The sequence below is a fragment of the Emys orbicularis genome, chromosome 2 (assembly GCF_028017835.1).
Source record: "Emys orbicularis isolate rEmyOrb1 chromosome 2, rEmyOrb1.hap1, whole genome shotgun sequence".
NCBI lineage: Eukaryota > Metazoa > Chordata > Testudines > Emydidae > Emys > Emys orbicularis.
Genome location: NC_088684.1, coordinates 193,507,728 through 193,526,273, shown reverse-complemented (window position 1 = coordinate 193,526,273; position 18,546 = coordinate 193,507,728).

Below are 18,546 nucleotides of genomic sequence, written 5' to 3'. Positions count from 1 at the left end.
GATGAACCATTGGTCTGACCCATTTTGGCTATTCTTATTATTGAAACTATCTTGATAGCACGGAAGTCAATTAATATTGGAAAAAATTTCTAGGAATAATAGGAGGCTTTTTTATTCCTGCTTGATTTTGTCCTGTGTCTGTATTGTCTTATATGAGCACTGCAGAGTGACCAACCTTACAGCTTTCCAAGTAAGGCCCTGATCCTACACAACACACTCCCATGAGGCACCCCATTATAGTCACTACTTGTATGAGTAAAGCTTCACGGGGGTTAAGTATTTGCAGGACTGGGGTCTAATTCATTTCTTATAATGGCTACTACTCGCTTCCCCTGTACTATGTTTCAGTGTCAACGAATGAATGTATTTATTGGCCTTGTAATTTCTGATATAAAGGCTAAATTAAAATAAAATACAAAGTATAGCTCAGTGTTCCCACTCAGGGGTTAGCCACAATGCTGCGAATTATTCTCCCTGAATAGAAGGATAGGAGGATTACTACTGCTGCCAGCAGTGCTGAGCACCTCAGGGTGTTGCGTCTGGGTGCATCTAGGGTATGGAAATGACCGTACACTGTGACAGGAGCTCAATGTGGGAAGGAATGCAAGATACAGTGCATCCTTTTTAAAAGTGTGGCAAGCTGCATCACTGACCACACTCCATCCCGTGCTTCGGCAGACATTATGGTTGCTTCTGTTCTAATCAGCCACTGATACTGCTGCTGAGAGGGTACACCTTCCTCATGCTGCTCTGTGGCATACCTGAGAAATTTGGGCATTATGCTGTTGGGTCCAGCAGCATGCCTGCTTCACAGTTTCTTTATGGCAGAGCAAACCTCTTCCAACATAGATTGCATCTACTGCTAATGCATCCAGATCTGGACATGGAGTCACTCCAGGATGGTTAAGTGCAGACTCATACTTTTTCCATCTTTGCAGGACTTCTTGGGTTAAGCATGTTTTACCGTCAGCCTTGTTTATCGGCATAGACAAGACATGAAATTCAGTTTGGGATTGAAGTGACTAAATAGCAGGTAGTAATTTATAAGCTCTTATTCCCTCTTCTGCCAAGTTCCCAAAATAAGCTTCATGATCCACTTTTGCTCTCACTTGAAAAATACCTTGTCAATCTTTACAATCAGTGTCATCATGGAACTGTCTGCCCTCAGATTTCTTATGCAAAATGCGAAATGTTTCATTGGATAGCCAAGGGTATCACTTGTAGTGTATCAGTTCTGGGACGGCATCTATGGTTCTTGGATGCCTGTGTGTAACAGGGTGCTGGCTAGGAGAAACAAGCCAGGCCCCTGTTAGCCCTGTTCCAGAGGAAAAAGGGTCAGTTTGGCTGGCTGAGGGGCCACGCCCTAATTACCAGAGGAGATCCACCTGCAGGCCTGGGTAGCCAGCCTGCCCTATAAAGCTGGCTAAGAGACAGGGTGGGGAAGACAGGAAAGGGAGGAGTGTGGGCTCTAGATCCTTTGCTGGCTGGGAGGCTAGTAGTCTCCAAGAGAGTGTTGGTCTTGGTAAATACTTGTAAATAGTAGGTGGTGGGAAGGGACACAAACAATAAAAGGACACGGGTGCTGCACCTCGGTTGGTCTCTGGGTGTTTTTGGGGCCTAGGCCGGTGAGAGCCAGGTTACACGTGGGGGCTTGTCTAGGATTTGATGCCAGCGACTGTGGTTGGTGGCCCTGGAGATGGAAGAGACCCTAAAATGGCTGGTGCAGCAGTAGGAGGAGATGCAGCAGGTCCTGGTCAATGTCCAGTTGTCCCAGCAGAACGAGAAGCAGGCCTTCCTGACCTGGCAGGCGGAACAACAACGAAGCCTGCAGGACTTTATCAGGGAGCAGACCAACACCCAAGCGCAGCTCCTACAGCGGCTGGTGAGTCCTGCGGCGGGTGAGGGCACCTGGGCTCCGGGCTGGGGACTATGCAAGATGAGCCCGGCAGATGACCCGGATGCATTCTTGGGGACATTTGAGTGGATAACCACGGGCGCCGGGTGGGAAAGGACAACCTGAGCCCTTTGGCTCGCGCCGTACCTGGTGGGAGAGGCTCAAGCGGCCTATATGTTGCTGAGCGAAGAACACACCCGGGATTATGGGACCGTACAGGCCACTATTCTAGACCGGGTGGGCCTATCAGCCAAACACTACTGGCAGAAGCTGCAGGCCGCTCGCTGGATGGCCGCCGTGCGGCCCCGTGCCTTTACCCAGAGGCTAATGGACTGGGCGACCCGGTGGCTATGGCCCGAGATATGGACCACAGCGGAGATTATAGACAGTGTGGTCATGGAACAGTTGTTACAAAGCCTCCCCGAGACAATACGGGACTGGGTGAGGCGACACCAGCCTGAGACTGTAGAGGCTGCAGTAAGGTTAACCGAAGAATATATAGAGATCGAGGGACCCCGGAGGGAGGACCGGCCCCGGAAGGATAGGGAGTCGGAGAGGAGGCAACCCGAGCCATTCTCCGGGGCAGCCCCAGGGAAGAGAGGCGAGCCCCGAGGGACACCCGATTGACTGGCCCGGCTTACCTGCTGGCAATGCGGCAAACCAGGACTCACAAAACGGGACTGTCCAGAGATGGAGTGCGGGTGGGCTGAGTTTTGTGGGTGGACGCAGGTAGTGGGGCAGACAGGAGGACGGAACCTGCCCACTGTCCCTGTAAAAGTGGGAAGACAACGCCAAGACGGCGTGCTGGATACATTATCCGGCTGTACGCTTGTACAGCAGGCGTTGATAAAATCGCCTTGGCTGGTCCGGGGGGCAAGAATGGCCCTGGGGTGAATACATGGGGACAGAAAGTTTTGCCAGGTGGCCCAGGCACCCATGGAAGTGAAGGGCCGCTTCAGGTGGAAGCGAGTGGGGGTGCTGGAGCGGTTACCGTATCCAGTGGTGGTGGGCAGGGACTGGGGCTCACTACCAGGAACGAAGCAAGGCGGTACCCCCAAAAAGGGGGCATGCCGCCCGAGCCAGGAGGCTGTTGGAATTGGGGACAGACCTAGATCCATCGAGGCAGATGAAACTACTAGACAACTGAGCCCAGAGCAGGAGGGTCCACCGGAGGCCTGCCTGGGGGAGCTCATGGGCTCAGGCCCCTCAGGGGAAGGGCCGGGCCCCGCCGAGGGCCCCGGGGAGATGGCACCCATGGATGAGGCCCCGAACCCACATGCAGATGTGGGGGAAACTGAGGCAGAGAAGATCCCACCGGATGAGAGGATAACTCCCGACCCTGTCCCTGAGGGACAGGAGGAGCAAGGGTTGGGGTCCTCCCCGCCATGTGATTGGTGTGAGGATCTGCGGGTGGAGGCAGAATTAGGGGGGCAGCCTCTGCCTCCGCAGTGTACCTTCTGTGGGTGGGGGATGGAGTGAACGCTGGTGGAGAGGGCTGGGACTCACCCGGTTCCGGGGGAAGACCTCCCCGCGGAGAGCCCCACCCCAAGTAAAAATAAAAGGCAGGTGGGCTGAGGGCAGCCGGACCATGTGCCTCTTAAGGGGGGAGGGGTGTAACAGGGTGTTGGCTAAGAGAAACAAGCCAGGCCCCTGTTAGCCCTGTTCCAGAGGAAAAAGGGTTAGTTGGGGTGGCTGAGGGGCTACGCCCTAATTACCAGAGGGAATCCACCTGCAGGCCTGGGTAGCCAGCCTGCCCTATAAAGCTGGCTAAGAGACAGGAAGGGGGGGACAGGAAAGGGAGGAGCGTGGGCTCTAAATCCCTGCTGGCTGGGAGGCTAGTAGTCTCCAAGAGTGTTGGTCTCTGTAAATACTTGTAAATAGTAGGTGGTGGGAAGGGACACAAACAATAAAAGGACATGTGTGCTGCACCTCGTTTGGTCTCTGGGTGTTTTGGGGGCCTAGGCTGGCGAGGGCCAGGTTACACTGTGCTTATGGCTGTCCAGGATAATTCTAAGTCATCTGGGAGAGCACTAAGTGCATCAAATTTGTTTTTCAGTGAGACAGAATACTTGTTAGCAAGTGCTGAATACTCACAGATGTCATGTGCCTTATGTTTTGTAACAGGTGCACTCATGGTAAAATTGAGATGTAATTGCCATTTTAGCAACAAGGAGATGATGGTCAGTATTTGCCAGAGCTTCTGCACATCCATAGATCCAGTACAGCCTTACTATACTACAATTCCAGTTTATCATATGGTCCAGCTCCTTCTTTGTCTGGCTATCATTGGACATCCAGGTTTCCCAATAAGCTCCTGAACCAACTCACAGTGATGATCATGTTATAAGAAGCACAAAAGGAGAGGATTCTCACAGAGTTGTCATTTATTGTTTCAGAACAAAATGGCCCGAGAATAGTTTCAAAGCCACTTCTGGGACAACCTGGTAGAGTGTTAATATCTCTTAGTATAATAAGTTTGTTGTGCGGCAAAACAGATTGCATCACTGCTGTGAGCTGCTGCTAGAGTTAATCTTTATTAGCATCTGTAGCTTCTTCAGTGAGAGTGTAGGCTACAGTGATGGACAGCTATCCATGATTATGCCTCAAGCTGGCCTATAGCAGTCAATCAGAACTAGGGTGCCATGTTGTGACTGATTTATTAAAAGGTGATTGGAGGACAAATGTCAGATGGTCTATGAGCCTGATTCCTCCAGAGTACAGTACTTGTGTTTGCCACAAAATGTTGACCGTTATTCATGAGTCTCATCTCCGTTATTACAGAAACTGCAATGTTTTAATCTTTCCAACTCTCAACCTAGCAAAACCCGGTACCCCACCTTGTTTAGGATTAGTTCATTCCAGGTGGCAAATCTGGTGGATTTTCTCAAGTTGACTGTGGATGTCATAGGCCTCAAGTGTGGACTACATTTCATTGGATGCTCCTTGATTCACTCTATCTCCTGGGGACAGAGGAGATGTAGAGCAGTGGTTTTATCTGGAGACCCCAATCCCCTTCCCAGAATCCCTTCCACACATAGAGGTCATAGTTCATCCATCTTCACCACTATTTGGAGAATATTTTTCCTTTCTCCATTGGATCTCCCATTGACCTTCACTCGTAACCCAGAGCAGAGGCCCTTATTGGATACTACTGGCCAGAATCAGCCAGAAACGAGGCTCACACTGGCAGCAACAACTACACCCTGAAGTAGCTCAGCAAATACTGCTGGCCTATTCACTACCCAACTTCAAGTATTTCTGTTCTATCCTTTTGGCAAAATGTTTAATATCCCATATATAGATGGGTGATTTTTAGCTTACAGTGAAAACTAGACATTGGGTTGAAAACTGATTGATGCTTTAAAGCTGTGTCCAGGAGCATCTCACTCAACTATGAGTAATTTTTTCAAGCCATAATGTCACATTGATGTTTATCAGAACTAGTAAATAGCATACATACTTTTGAGCACTAGAGGGAACTTGGGTCAAAATAAAAAAAATATTGCATAATACATTTCAGCCCCACTTAATATAAGTAAAAAATAATAATGCTACAATGTGATATCAATATCTGTCCAGTAATACTTATCTTTTTCACATGCAGCAAGTTTTGATGTGTTACATATTGTTTGGCATAGTAGTTACATGTACCTAAATAATATAAACCAACAACTAAAGTATAACAGCTTCCCAGTGGATGATACACAATAATCAATAATTTATTTGCACTAATATACCATAGCATCTTTCATTGGAGGATCTCAGTGTGATTTTAAATCAGTATTTAAGCCTCACATTAGCTCTTTGTGGCAAGTTCCATTTCTCTCCATCTTACAGATGGGTAAATTAAAGACCAATTAAATTCAAAGAGAGTTAAGTGTCTAATTGCAATTTGTGCATTTGGAAGTCTTCCGAAGAGAAGCTAAAGTGATTTGCTCTGGGCTACACAGGTTGTCAGCGGGCATAGATTTCATTAGCCCTATCTTCCAACACCCTGCTTTGACCATTAGAAGCACTTTCTCCTGTATGTTCCATTTACCATAATGAGAATCCAAAATGTGACAGGAGAAAAGCAAGAAAATATCTAGGGCCAGATTTTGAAGATAACTCAGTTCCCATTTAGGCACCTAAATGGAGCCTTCAAAAAGGGCTCAACATCCTGCAGCTCATAACTGAGAACAGCGGAAGCTGCTGCAGGCTGCTGTCTGAATGAAAGCTGTGCTCTTTTGGAAATCCAGCCACTTAATTTGGGAGCTGCTGAGTATTCATCTGGTCCTGTAGATTTGAAAGCCCATAAAGAGTAAACACAATAAGTGCAGAGCAATCCATAACTGGGGAACATTGTAAAATGATCTCCCTCTCATGTGACCCAGTTAATGCAGGCAGATAGACTTCAATATGCACTCTTCTGGTATTAAGTTTAATCAGACCACCTGACTCAGTGGTGGGGAGTAAACACAGGTAGGTGAGCACCTTCATGTCTGCAAGTACCCGAATGTTTTCTAAGATTATGCAGACTCTCTCAGTTAAAGTGATTTACAAACCGTCTTTGGGAGTTATGGATATTGTCATTCATGAGCCTTTCTGTACTTTATTTGCCTATCAAATGGTGAAGAGAGGGCAGCCAGTTCCTGCTGTGTGTTGTTATACAGGAAACATTTCCCACCCTCTTTCCCCGCCAATCTCTAGATGAATCACTTTTAGGACAGTCAGCAGGGAACCAATTTCAACATCATGCACATTGTTTTGGAAGTCTGCCTTCTGCTCTGTGTCACAGCAGTGAATCAAACATTTACATGTCCTCTTGGCTTTCAACGTCATGATGCTATGGATGTACGTGTGTGTGTAAAATTTGCCCTAGTTCACTTGATTTGTCATTTGTCTTTGATATTGTGGTGTTGTGATAATATTGCACATCAAAAGAAGTGATTTTGTAGTGAACCAAAACTCATCGCAAAGACAGATTTTAAAGCTATTATAACCAAGTGATGACAGTTCCTCATTTAATATTGCCACTAAACATTATTGTTTGGTCTATGAGTAAAAAAGAAGTCCACGCAACTGGGATTATGTTCTGCATAAATGATAATAAAATTTTCACTGATGAATTACTAAAAGTCACGTATGCAGGATACAAAGAAAGGGAACAGAGGGGGTGGAAAAAGAGAAAATTAGCTAGTTCACTGTAATTCCTAATTTTAAAAGAGATTCCTACTTAATAAGGATGTGCCAATCTCTCTTTTTCTTCTAAGACCAATTCTAAATACATTGGTGACAATAGGCCTACTTTTGTACCCTTTTCAGTACTTGAAATAAACTTGTAACCAGTGTAATGCCCCAGGAAGTTTTCCAAAGATAAATAGCCAGCTGATGGACAGGGGAAGCAGAGGGAGTTTCAGATACACAAGGACTGCAATATTGTGCCCATAATTATTTCATATTAATATCAGTTGCTAATACAAAGTCCCCAATCAAAACTGAGGCTCCATTATGCCAGGCGCCTAACAAACACAAAGACGTGGGGCCAGATCGTCAGCTTGTGAAAATCACTGTAGCTCTGTTGACTCCAATGGAGATACGCCGAATTAAATCAGCTGAAGCTCTGGCCCATAGCTCCTGCCTCAAAGAGCTGACAACCTATGTAGGCAATTCATGTATAAAGATTGAGGAGCAAGGGATCCAGCCATATATAAATAGTTTTTATGTGTATATTAGCCTTTATATTATATTATTGTATTATGCCAATAGATAAAATATGTGTGAGCTATCTCTCTGTCCTTCAACCTAAATATCATGAATGGCTGATTTCTTAATGTCACAGTAGATGTAGGTCTTGAGGTGGACACAAACAGCACATCATAAGCATGGTGCAGCAAGGAAGAAAGTGCAGATATGGTCATAAAAGAAACCAGCACCCGAACAAATGCAGCAGGCATTATTGGTGGAGTGAAGGAGGCATGAGGAAGGAGTGACATGTTAGGAGAGAAGAGAAGAAAGCAGGAAGTGGCTCAGTGGTGAAAAGCCTTGATAGTGAGGAGAAGATTTAATTTGATGCAGAAGCCGGTGGAGTTCATCCGAGAAGGAGAAGTGGCGGAAACAATAACCAGCAATAAAAAAAAAAAGGACTCGATATTGCAATCCCTATTTACTCCAAATTCCAGTTGATGTCAATGAGAGTTTATCATAAACTTGAGCTTTTATTACAAATATTATATTCTTATATATCACAGTAAAACTTTTGGCATATTAGAAAATTTTAAAGGAATTATTCTGCCTCTTTAATGTGACAGGCGTTGTATGCCATACAATATTTACTATGGCTAATAACTGATTACACTGCTCTACAGCCAAAATGCTTCTGAAATAAATGTAGTCAAACTTTACTAATTCTGGGTCACTGAGAACGAAAATGATGCTTAAAATTGTTGATTGGCTCTAGTTTTCAAGATATGCTATTGGGTCAGTGTATACGACCCTTGACTTGGGAATGGCGGAGGATAAGTGAGTTATAAAGGGAAGGGATCTCAATTTAAACCAGAAATGACTAAAATACATCTTTGACTGGATCTATGAATAAATCTATGACTGGGTTTGGACAGTACTTGCTTTTTAGGCAAAACAATGAATGACGCAATCTGAAGCTGGTATTGCATCATACATGATATGAATTGCATCATGTTATTCCTAGAAGTCATGGATGATGCAATCATAACGAAGCTTACATCACTCTGCTGAACAAATTGCCCTATATCAGCTCTAGAAATCATACAGTGTCGTGCTCTCTTATTTGTCAGTGTTTGATTTTGCAAAGGGACACATTTCTGTTTAGCCAAAGTGAGCAGAGATGCCTCGTACTTGTGTGAACAGTGCATATAACTTCTGCTATGTTTGTGGAGAAGTGACTTTTGCATCACAAAAGCGCAGTATAACCACTATGGTTAAGAAAGCCTATCACCTTTATTTTGGCTGCAAAATTGGAGATCAGGACAAGAGGTGGGCCCCACACATATGCTGCAACACTTGTGCAACAAATCTTTGCCAGTGGTTGAACAGGAAAAGGAAATCTATGCCTTTTACAGTGCCAATGATTTGGAGAGAGCCAACAGATCATACCAGCAATTGTTACTTCTGCATGGTGCCTCCAGTTGGGAAAGGTGTGTCAAAGAAGAAAAAGTGGACTGTGCATTATCCAAACATTCCATCAGCTATACGCCCAGTACCCCACAGAGAAGGACTGCCGGTTCCTGATGCACCAGAATCATTCTCACTTGAGTCAGACGAGGAAGAGGATGAAACTTCTGGTCCCGAACCATCAATGTCACAGGACCCACATTTTCTCCCATCCTCCTCCTCTGAACCACACCTCATAACACAAGGTGAACTGAATGACCTTGTCAGGGATTTGGAACTACCCAAGAGTAAGGCAGAGCTGTTGGGCTCCAGACTACAGCAGTGGAATCTCCTGGCAGGTGATGTTAGGGTTTCCATGTTCCGTGACCGTCAAAAGGATCTTGTCCCATTCTTCTTCATGGAAGGTGATCTTGTAGCCTGCAACAACATCGATGGTCTGATGGCAGCCATCGTTCACGATCCAGATGAGTGGAGACTGTTCATTGATTCATCGAAGACGAGTCTTAAAGCTGTTTTACTGCATAATGGCAATGTTTTGCCATCAATTCCAGTTGGTCATGCAGTCCATATGAAGGAAACCTATGACAACATGAAACAACTTTTGAGGTGCATAAACTATGACCACCATCAGTGGCAGCTTTGTGGCGATTTGAAGGTTGTTGCTCTCTTGCTTGGTCTGCAGACTGGATACACAAAGTACTGCTGTTTTCTCTGCAAATGGGATATTTGTGCAAGAGATTCCCACTACATCAAGAAAGATTGGCCACTCCGACAGTCATTGGAGCCTGGGAGGAAAAGTGTTCAGCATCCACCACTTGTTGAATCAAGGAAGATTTTGTTACCACCCTTACACATCAAGCTGGGTCTGATGAAGAACTTTGTCAAGGCCATTGACAAAACACAAGCAGCTTTCAAGTACCTCCGTGGAAAATTTCCAAGGTTAAGTGAAGCTAAGATAAAGGAAGGTGTCTTTGTTAGTCCTCAGATTCGTGAACTTCTTCGAGATGATGCATTTGACCATGCACTGCGTGGCAAGGAAAAGACGGCATGGAAAGCCTTCCAGTTAGTGGCAATAAATTTTCTCGGAAACAACAAGGCAGACAACTACAGGTTGTTGGTGGAAAACCTCCTCAAGGCATACAAAAGCCTTGGTTGCAACATGTCACTAAAGATACATTTTTTGCACTCTCATCTAGATTTTTTTCCACCGAACTGTGGAGCAGTGAGTGACGAGCACGGCGAGCGATTTCACCAGGACATTGCAACAATGGAGAAACGCTATCAGGGCAAATGGAGCCCATCAATGCTTGCAGACTATTGCTGGACAGTGACAAGAGATGCTCCATTTAATGAATACAAGAGACAAGCCAAGAAGCGCCGAGTAGACACTGAATAGACTATGTACAGAATAGTTTTTTGCCTTTTGTTTCATAATAAATTTTATTTATATAACCCTTTTGCTGATTTTTAAAGTGTTACATAAACAGGACAGGTGAAATATTATCATGTAAAGCAACCATAAACACATGAAAAGATCTAGGTTTACAATTTATGATTAAAACTCTACTATCTACACAATATACATAGACATAAAATGTAAAAACTTAAATATCTTAGAAACAGTAGCCAATCAGTTGTTTTAATTGTCCTATTTGAATTCAGCACATCAAAATACATAATAAATAGCACATTTTATCTCTGAAGCAGACGACTTCTCAAAAATTGTAGAACAGTGTTATCACACCAAAGTAAATCGGGGTAATTCCATTGGAGTCACACCAGTATATACCAGTATAAGTGTGATCAGAATTATGTGCATAATATGCAGCCGTCAAGGCCTAATTCTCATTTACACCATAATCATTTTATTTTGTCTGGCAGTATGAACAGGCCTGAAAGTGAATTTAACTGTGATTTATACCCACTTTAAGGTACCTTTACATAGTCAAATGAGAATCAGGCCCTAAACATTTTTGAGAGCCAATTTGCATACTTACTCTAAACATCTTAGGCCTGGTCCACACTAGAGTTAGGCTGAGACAAGGCAGCTGAAGTCGACCTAGCAATGGATATGTATTCAATTAAATTTGGCTCCCGCCAACGTAAGTGTCCCACTACACTGATTTAATAACAGCACCTCCCCAAGCGACATAGTCATGGCTGATGTAGTCAGGTCAACGTGGTGAGAGTGTAGATATTGCGGTACTTACATCAACCATTACCGGCCGCCAATAGCTGTCTCACAATGTCCCACGTTGACTGCTTCAGTCATCGTTGTGAACTCTGCGGCCCAGGAGTCAGGTGGACAGGAAGCTGGCCCTGACCATTAAAGCCCTGCAAATTTTTGAAATTCCTCTTCATGGTTGCCTGCCTTGGCAAGCACACCTACCAGCTCTCCATTGTTGAATGTAACTGCCCAGCCAACCATGCCAGCTATAGGCTGCAGACACACTCCTGCCTGGAGGAGACAGGAGATTTTGGATCTCCTGGGCATGTGGGGAGAAGAGGTTGTGCAGGCACAGCTCTGAACCAGCTGTAGAAATGCGGACATCTACAAGCAGAGTGCTCAGAGGATGCAGGAGAAGGGCTACAACAGGGACCAGCAGGAGTGCTGTGTGAAAGCCAAGGAGCTGCGGCAGGCATACCAGAAGGCCCGGGTGGCAAACAATTGATCTGGTGTTAAGCTGCAGATCTGCCATTTTCCCAAAGAGCTGCATGCAATCCTCAGCAGAGACCCCACCACCACCCCTAACTACCCCGTGGAAACTTCGGAGGGGCCCAAGTCACAAGCCTCTGCTGTGAACAATGACGAGGAGAGGTGGTTGAGGAAGAGAAGGAGGCATGGGGGACAAGTGACTGCAGGATGCAGCTGCACTGTGAGCCAGGACCTGTTTTTGACTCCAACCCAGTCCAGCCAGTCAGGCATGTGTGAGCCTGATGCAGGGGAAGGAACCTCTGTTTACTTTGAAATTACAGGGATGGTGCCCCCAGAGTAGCAGGACACATTTTTTGATTTACTTATTTTTACTTGTGCTAGAAGAGATAGTGGAAAAACCTAGAGAGGTAGAGTGCTATCTGCCTTTCATTCCCCTCTAGAGGTAGGCAGTGGGAGCCACACAGAGCAGTTTGTCTATGTGCACCAGGATATCCCTTGAATCCTCTGTAGGGCTCTCAGTTAAACTTTCATGGATGTACTCTACAATCCTCTGTCAAAGGGCTGCCTTATTTCTTCTTCCACGGTAGGACGCTTTCCCACGCCACTCAGCAATTACTTCAGCAGGCACCATTGCAGTACACAGGCTAGCAGTATATGGGCCTGGGCAACATCAGTATGCCAGCAGCAGCTGTGCTCTCTCTGCCCCAGTTACCCTCCAGCGTGAGATATCAGCTAAAATCACCACTGCCTGTGGAAAACGGTGTGAGTGTTCAGTTCCATTGCCCTATACAACTAGAATCATGCAAGCGTGCGATTCCCTCCTCATTTCCCCAACCCCGGAGGACCACACTCACCATGGCTGCTGCTGTGTCTGGCGCCATGCGGCATCAATCCCAAGCAGAAGTGAGAATGTAGGGTTTGCAATTTTTGGGGAGCAAGAGAAATTTGTTCAGCATCTGAATTTCCCTCATGAATACACTGACAATGGTACCTTTGTGTGTTGTATCTGCAGTTGCTGTCATTGTGGCCTTCGGGGTCTTCTCCTCTACACCCATGGACTGCCTGAAAGCCAATGCTGCATTAGAGAATGAGCACAGGGCCTAGAGGTCATGCTTACAGACAGCATGGATAAGGACAGAGTGGAGAGGATAAAGACATAGGAAAATGAGTGGGACATGCATAGAGTCACCAACAGTCCCTTATTACAAGGGATGTCCCTTATTTTTTCATCTCCATATAAGAAGATCTGGAGTCGCTGAGTGCTGCAAAAAGCAGCAAGAAATATCCCTGGAGAATGTAGTTGAGTACTACTTATTAATAAAGTAAATAAATAAGTAATTATGATGATAATAAAATAATAATAATAATATCAGGAGGAAGGGTGGGGACGGGGTGCTAAGAAAACAGTCCCTTATTTTTGAAGTACAATGTTGGCAACCCTAGATGTGCCGCATGACAGCGACCAGTTACCTATTACTGCAGTCTGTCACAGAACTCCTAGCATCTTTCACTAACAATATTAATAGGTACATTGACAATGTTATTTTCTTACATTTACATCAATCAGCAAAAGATTCATAATAGGCCACAAAAGAGCAAGACCAGGTAGAGCACACTATAGCAACACGCACTACTCTGGCTCACTATTAAAATGAAAGCCTCCCTGAGCCCTATAGCTCTTGTATCTGGTTGTTCAAATTCAGCAGACGGCTGCTCCACCTCCGCCTTCCACACCGGTGGAAACGTTTCCCCCTTTGCTTCACATATATTATGCTGGCAGCTGTAATCATTGGGATAATTTGTCACTGAGGTCAAATCTTGTAAGTAAACAATGCCAGTGACCCTTCAAACAACCCAAGGCACATTCACTTGTCATTCTGCACCCGCTGAGCCTGTACTGAAGAGCTCCTTGGTGCTGTCAAGGTGGCTAGTGAATGGCTTCATGAGCCATGGAAGCAAAGAGTAGGTTGGGTTGCCTAGGCTCCATAGGTGCTGGAACTAGGGGTGCTCGTGGTTTCCATCATGTACAGGGTTTACAGTTTGGTTCAATGGCTCTCAGCAGCCCCACTATAGAAATTGTTCCAGCACCATGGCCAGGATCACTATTGGCAGTTCAACATTGCCAGTGGTAATCCACTGGTTGGGAAAGAAAGTCCCTGTTTGCAGCTTTCTGAACATCCCCGTATTAAAGATGCAAATCATATACCTTCCCTGACCACAATGATGTCAGTAAAGCTTCCTCAGTGATCCACCAGTATTCGCATAACCATAGAAAAGTAGCCCTATCTGTTGATGTGCTGTGGCAAAGTGTTCTGGTGTTAAAATAGGAATATGTGTGCCATCTATCACCCCACCCCATTGCTGCAAAACCATCCACTAAGTCCTGCACATTGCCCAGAGTCATGGTCCTGCACAGCAGGAGGCAATTAATGGCCCTGCACACTTGCATGACAACGACCCTTGCAGTGGACTTCCCGACTCCAGATTGATTTCCAATTGACTGGTTGCTATATGGTGTTGCAAGTTTCCGCAGTGCAATCGCCATTTGCTTCTCAACTCTCACTGCAGTTCTCATTTTGGTGTCCCTGCACTGGAGAGCTGGGTGAGTTTGGCACACAGATCCAGGAATGTGGCAATGTGCATCCGAAAGTTCTGCAGCCACTGGTCATCATCCCATCATGCTTGTTTCTTGGGCCAAGAACCAGAGATCCACCATCTCCAGCTGCTCCATGAATGCCTCCAAAAACCTTGAATTGTTTTTCTATGTCTAGCCTCCAAGGAATCATAATGTTCCCCACAGCTCCTTTTGAGGCTCTGCAAATACTGCAGGATCATGTACCCTGTGCTTGCAACGCTCATGACAATAGTGCAGAGCTGGGCAGGCTGCATGTTTCTGTAAAAGATGGTGAACAGTGAGGAGGGTCTAATGACCAGGAATGTGGGATTTTGAAAAGAAAGTGTCAAAATTATGGGATGCAGACAAAATTATGGGATTGACAACCCTGCATTAAGGGAAGTTGACCCCATGTTCCCAGTTACCTTGCATGACTCATTTTGACCCATGAGGCATTGCAAGAATTCCCAAAAGACCCTATCCTGGATGGTGGTGAGTTGCACATTGGATACCTACCACCGGTGCACTGCACACTGCATGAATACTAGGGCTCCTGACCACTGACCCAAGTATCCAAGTGTGCATGCTACACAAGTGATGTAATAACTGCGGTGGCTGATGTAACTTAGGTGGATACAATTTTGTAGTGTAGACATGTCTAGTTTATAATTTGAGGTGGAAATAAAGGCACAGGAGAAGAAAAATTAAAAGACAAAAATTAAACAACAAAAATTAAACAACAAAACTCCAAAGTGAACTGAACTTTTTTTAACCATTCAGAGGGATTAGTTTCAGTTCAGGACAGTGGTGGGCAACCTCCGGCCCACCAGGGTAATCCGCTGGCGGGCCGCGAGAAGCCGTTTACATTGACCTCCACAGGCATGGCCGCCCGCAGCTCTCAGTGGCTGCGGTTGGCTGTTCCCGGCCAATGGGAGCTGCAGGAAGCCGCAGGTTGCCCACCACAGGTTTAGGACCATAGTTCAGGTAGGTTTATATTTTATCCACAATGGTTCACTCAGCTCTGCAAATTATGGAGGTCTTCGTAACAGTGTTAAAATTTGCCTATCTAGAAATACGAATACATTGTTAAAGTCCTGTTTGCAGACGTTTCAAATAAAATATTAATTATTAATCTCTCATATCCAGGAGTCAGAGTAGTCAGTTTCACTGTTCTTCACGTGACCTTTTTACACCAATATTTAATTTTACTCCAGATCCTAAGCAGCTATTTAAATTAGGTAAAATGTATAAGCTCAACTGTGATTTCCCCAGTCTTCATCACCCTTAAAACAATTGGTTACAGTTTTCTGAGCAGACCCAGCAGCTTGAAAATAGCATTATAACTTGATCTGCTGGAGCAGCCATGCAAACTTTCCATATCCCAGCCATCTGAAATCCTAGTCATGAGCTGTGGAACAAAACCCAGCAGATTTCTGTGTTGAAATTGTCTTGCTGTGAAATCATGAGGTCTCAATGCCTTATGAGACAATGAAGTTGGCAGAAGCCACCCAGCAACTCAGATCAAGTTGAGACTATTGCTTTTCATAGCATGTGAGAGGTTTTTGGATGACCTTCGGGTTTCACATTGTAAAAAAATCCCTAACACAACTGTCCATTCAACACATTTCATTTTTTCATCACAAAGAAAGATATTTTTGTTACAGTCAGTTCTTGCCTGCCATTATGTGAAGCTAGATGATGAAACTCCTCTTTACATGCTTTCCTGGCACCGGAATAAGATCCAAATTCTTAGCTGATTAGAGCCTTCAAAGTGTTCCTGCCAGCTTTACTGTGTATTCATCCCTTGTGCTCATTAGACTGAGGCTGCAAGTGCTTTAGTATGGATTTATTTTCTTAGGATTTTCCCCCTTCATTTTATTAAAGAGATCAACACCTCCAAAATGATATCATTGGTAGCCCATGGTCTGTGAGAATGCCATTTCTGAAAAGTTTGCATCATGTTGATTAAGGTCTGTTTACTGATCATGCATTCAAAGATGTGTTATTGGATGGGAGCTAATCAGTATACCCCAACTCTTCAGTATGCCTGCTTTACAGAGATCTCGCTAAATCCTAGCTGGTTCTGAGGATGATGATCCAGTTCTCTCTCTCTGTCAAATAAAAGAACAGGGAAAGGTTGCAAACCTGGGTAAAGGAAACATATAAATAATATATTTAAAAGACATAAGAAAACTCAGTAGTTATTGTTAGTTTCCATAGGAAAAGATGTGTTATTAACAAAGAAAAGACATAATTATAGATCATTTCATGTACAAAGGGAGTTTGGTCTACATTTGCATTTGGCTCTGCCATTCAGGATGCCCAGAGGCTATTTCTTAAAATGTCTCTGTGCTTAAAGTTCCTGTACAGAAGAACTATTCTAAAAAAATCTTCATCAGCTATGTAATGCCAACTTCTCTGGCCAATATTGCTAAGCACTTAAGCACATAGTTAGCTTTAAGCAGATGAGTAGTCCAATTTACTTCAATGGAACTATTCACATGCTTAAGTGCTTTGGTGGATCAGACCAGAGTGCTCAGTACCTTGCAATATCAAGACCCAGGAAGGCAAAATACCTAATATCTAATGACCAGGAATGTTTTGTAAGCCTACCTGGGTTGTTCCATCGCTGTTCTTGTTCCAGGATGATATTTATTCAAAGGCTGGCATAAAATAGGTGATGAGGACATTTTAAACAATTCTTCTGTACAGGAACACTAGGCACAGAAACATTCTGAGAAACAGCCTCTGGGCATCCTGAATAGAAAAACACACACAATCATCTATCTCACTTTTTGTATGTTTGTGGTCATCTCCTCCAATGATGCCAGCCTCAGTGCCCTGTCCTCCCACTGCTCTCTTGGCTGTTTCCAAGCCTTCATCTATGCCTGCCTCTATGCATGCCCTACCCTCTGCATTCAAATACTTCATTAGCCCTCATTTCTTACACCTTGACCAAGAAGTTACTCATTAGTAATTATAAACACCCCAAAAGCTTTAAATTGAACCACTGGATGTGCACATGGCTTAAAATGAATCACCACATGATCAAATCGCTGCAAGCCTTGCTCTCCTTTACCTTCACCTTCTTCTACGTTTTGTTATCCTCACTCATTGTGTACTATCTAAAATGAGATGCTAAACTCTTTGGGAGCAGGGATAACATCCTTTCTCTTTGTTCTATAAAGTGCTCACCACAATTTTGGGAGCTGTAAAAATAAACTATGCACTAAAATATAATACCATAAAATACTACTAATAATTTACTTTGTTTAGTCAATTTTCCAAATTGAGATTTGAATTAGATCTCTCCACTACATATTTATCCGATCATAATTGTACATCATAGTGGACAAAATAAGGGCTTCACTTTATTTTGCTCATACTATTTCTGATGAAAATTTTTAGTTACCATCCTGAGGCAGAGCAAGATTTCCCAAGACTCTCACTGTTCAAATAATGATCTGAAGCCTAGTGTGCTGTGGGATCATTTAATTCATAAATTCACAGATTCTGTGTGTTTTCTATAGTGCTGGGGTGATGTGCTTTATCATTTTCCTGTTGAATAAAGGTACAGCCACTCTCTAACACTCTTTCTGTGAAAGCTCAGTAATCTTCACTAGTTTATAGTCTTAATGTAGTTTTCTGTGATTAGTTTCCTTCAGGGGCGGCTCTAGGCACCAGCAAAGCAAGCATGTGCTTGGGGCAGCCCATTTGCAGGGGCGGCAGGGATCCAGCATGGGAGCTGAGAACCAACAGGGGGCCCTGGGAGCTGTAGTTCCTTGGTTAGCTCCCTGCCTATAGAGCCAGCCCTGGAGCAGGGAAAGAACTACATTTCCCAGCATTCCCTTGGCCACCACCAACAGGAAAGAGGGGGGGGAGGGAGTGAGGTAGCTGAGACCTCATGCTGCAGTGAATGGAGAGCTGCACTGTGAAGGTAGGGATACCATATTTTAACATTCAAAAAATAGGACACTCCACAGGGAGGGAGCCCCACCCTGCCACCATCTACTCCCTCTGACTGCCCCCCACAGAAACCCCAACCCATCCAACCCCTCCTGCTCCCTGTCCCCTGATCACCCCCTCCTGGGACCCCTGCCCCAACTGCCCCCCCGGACCCCACCCCCTATCTAAGCCTCCCTTCTCCTTGTCCCTAACTGCCCCTTCCTGAGGCCCCCCAACTTCCCCCCTAGGACCTCACCCGCTACCTGTCCCCTGACAAACCCCCGGGACTCCCATGCCTATCCAACC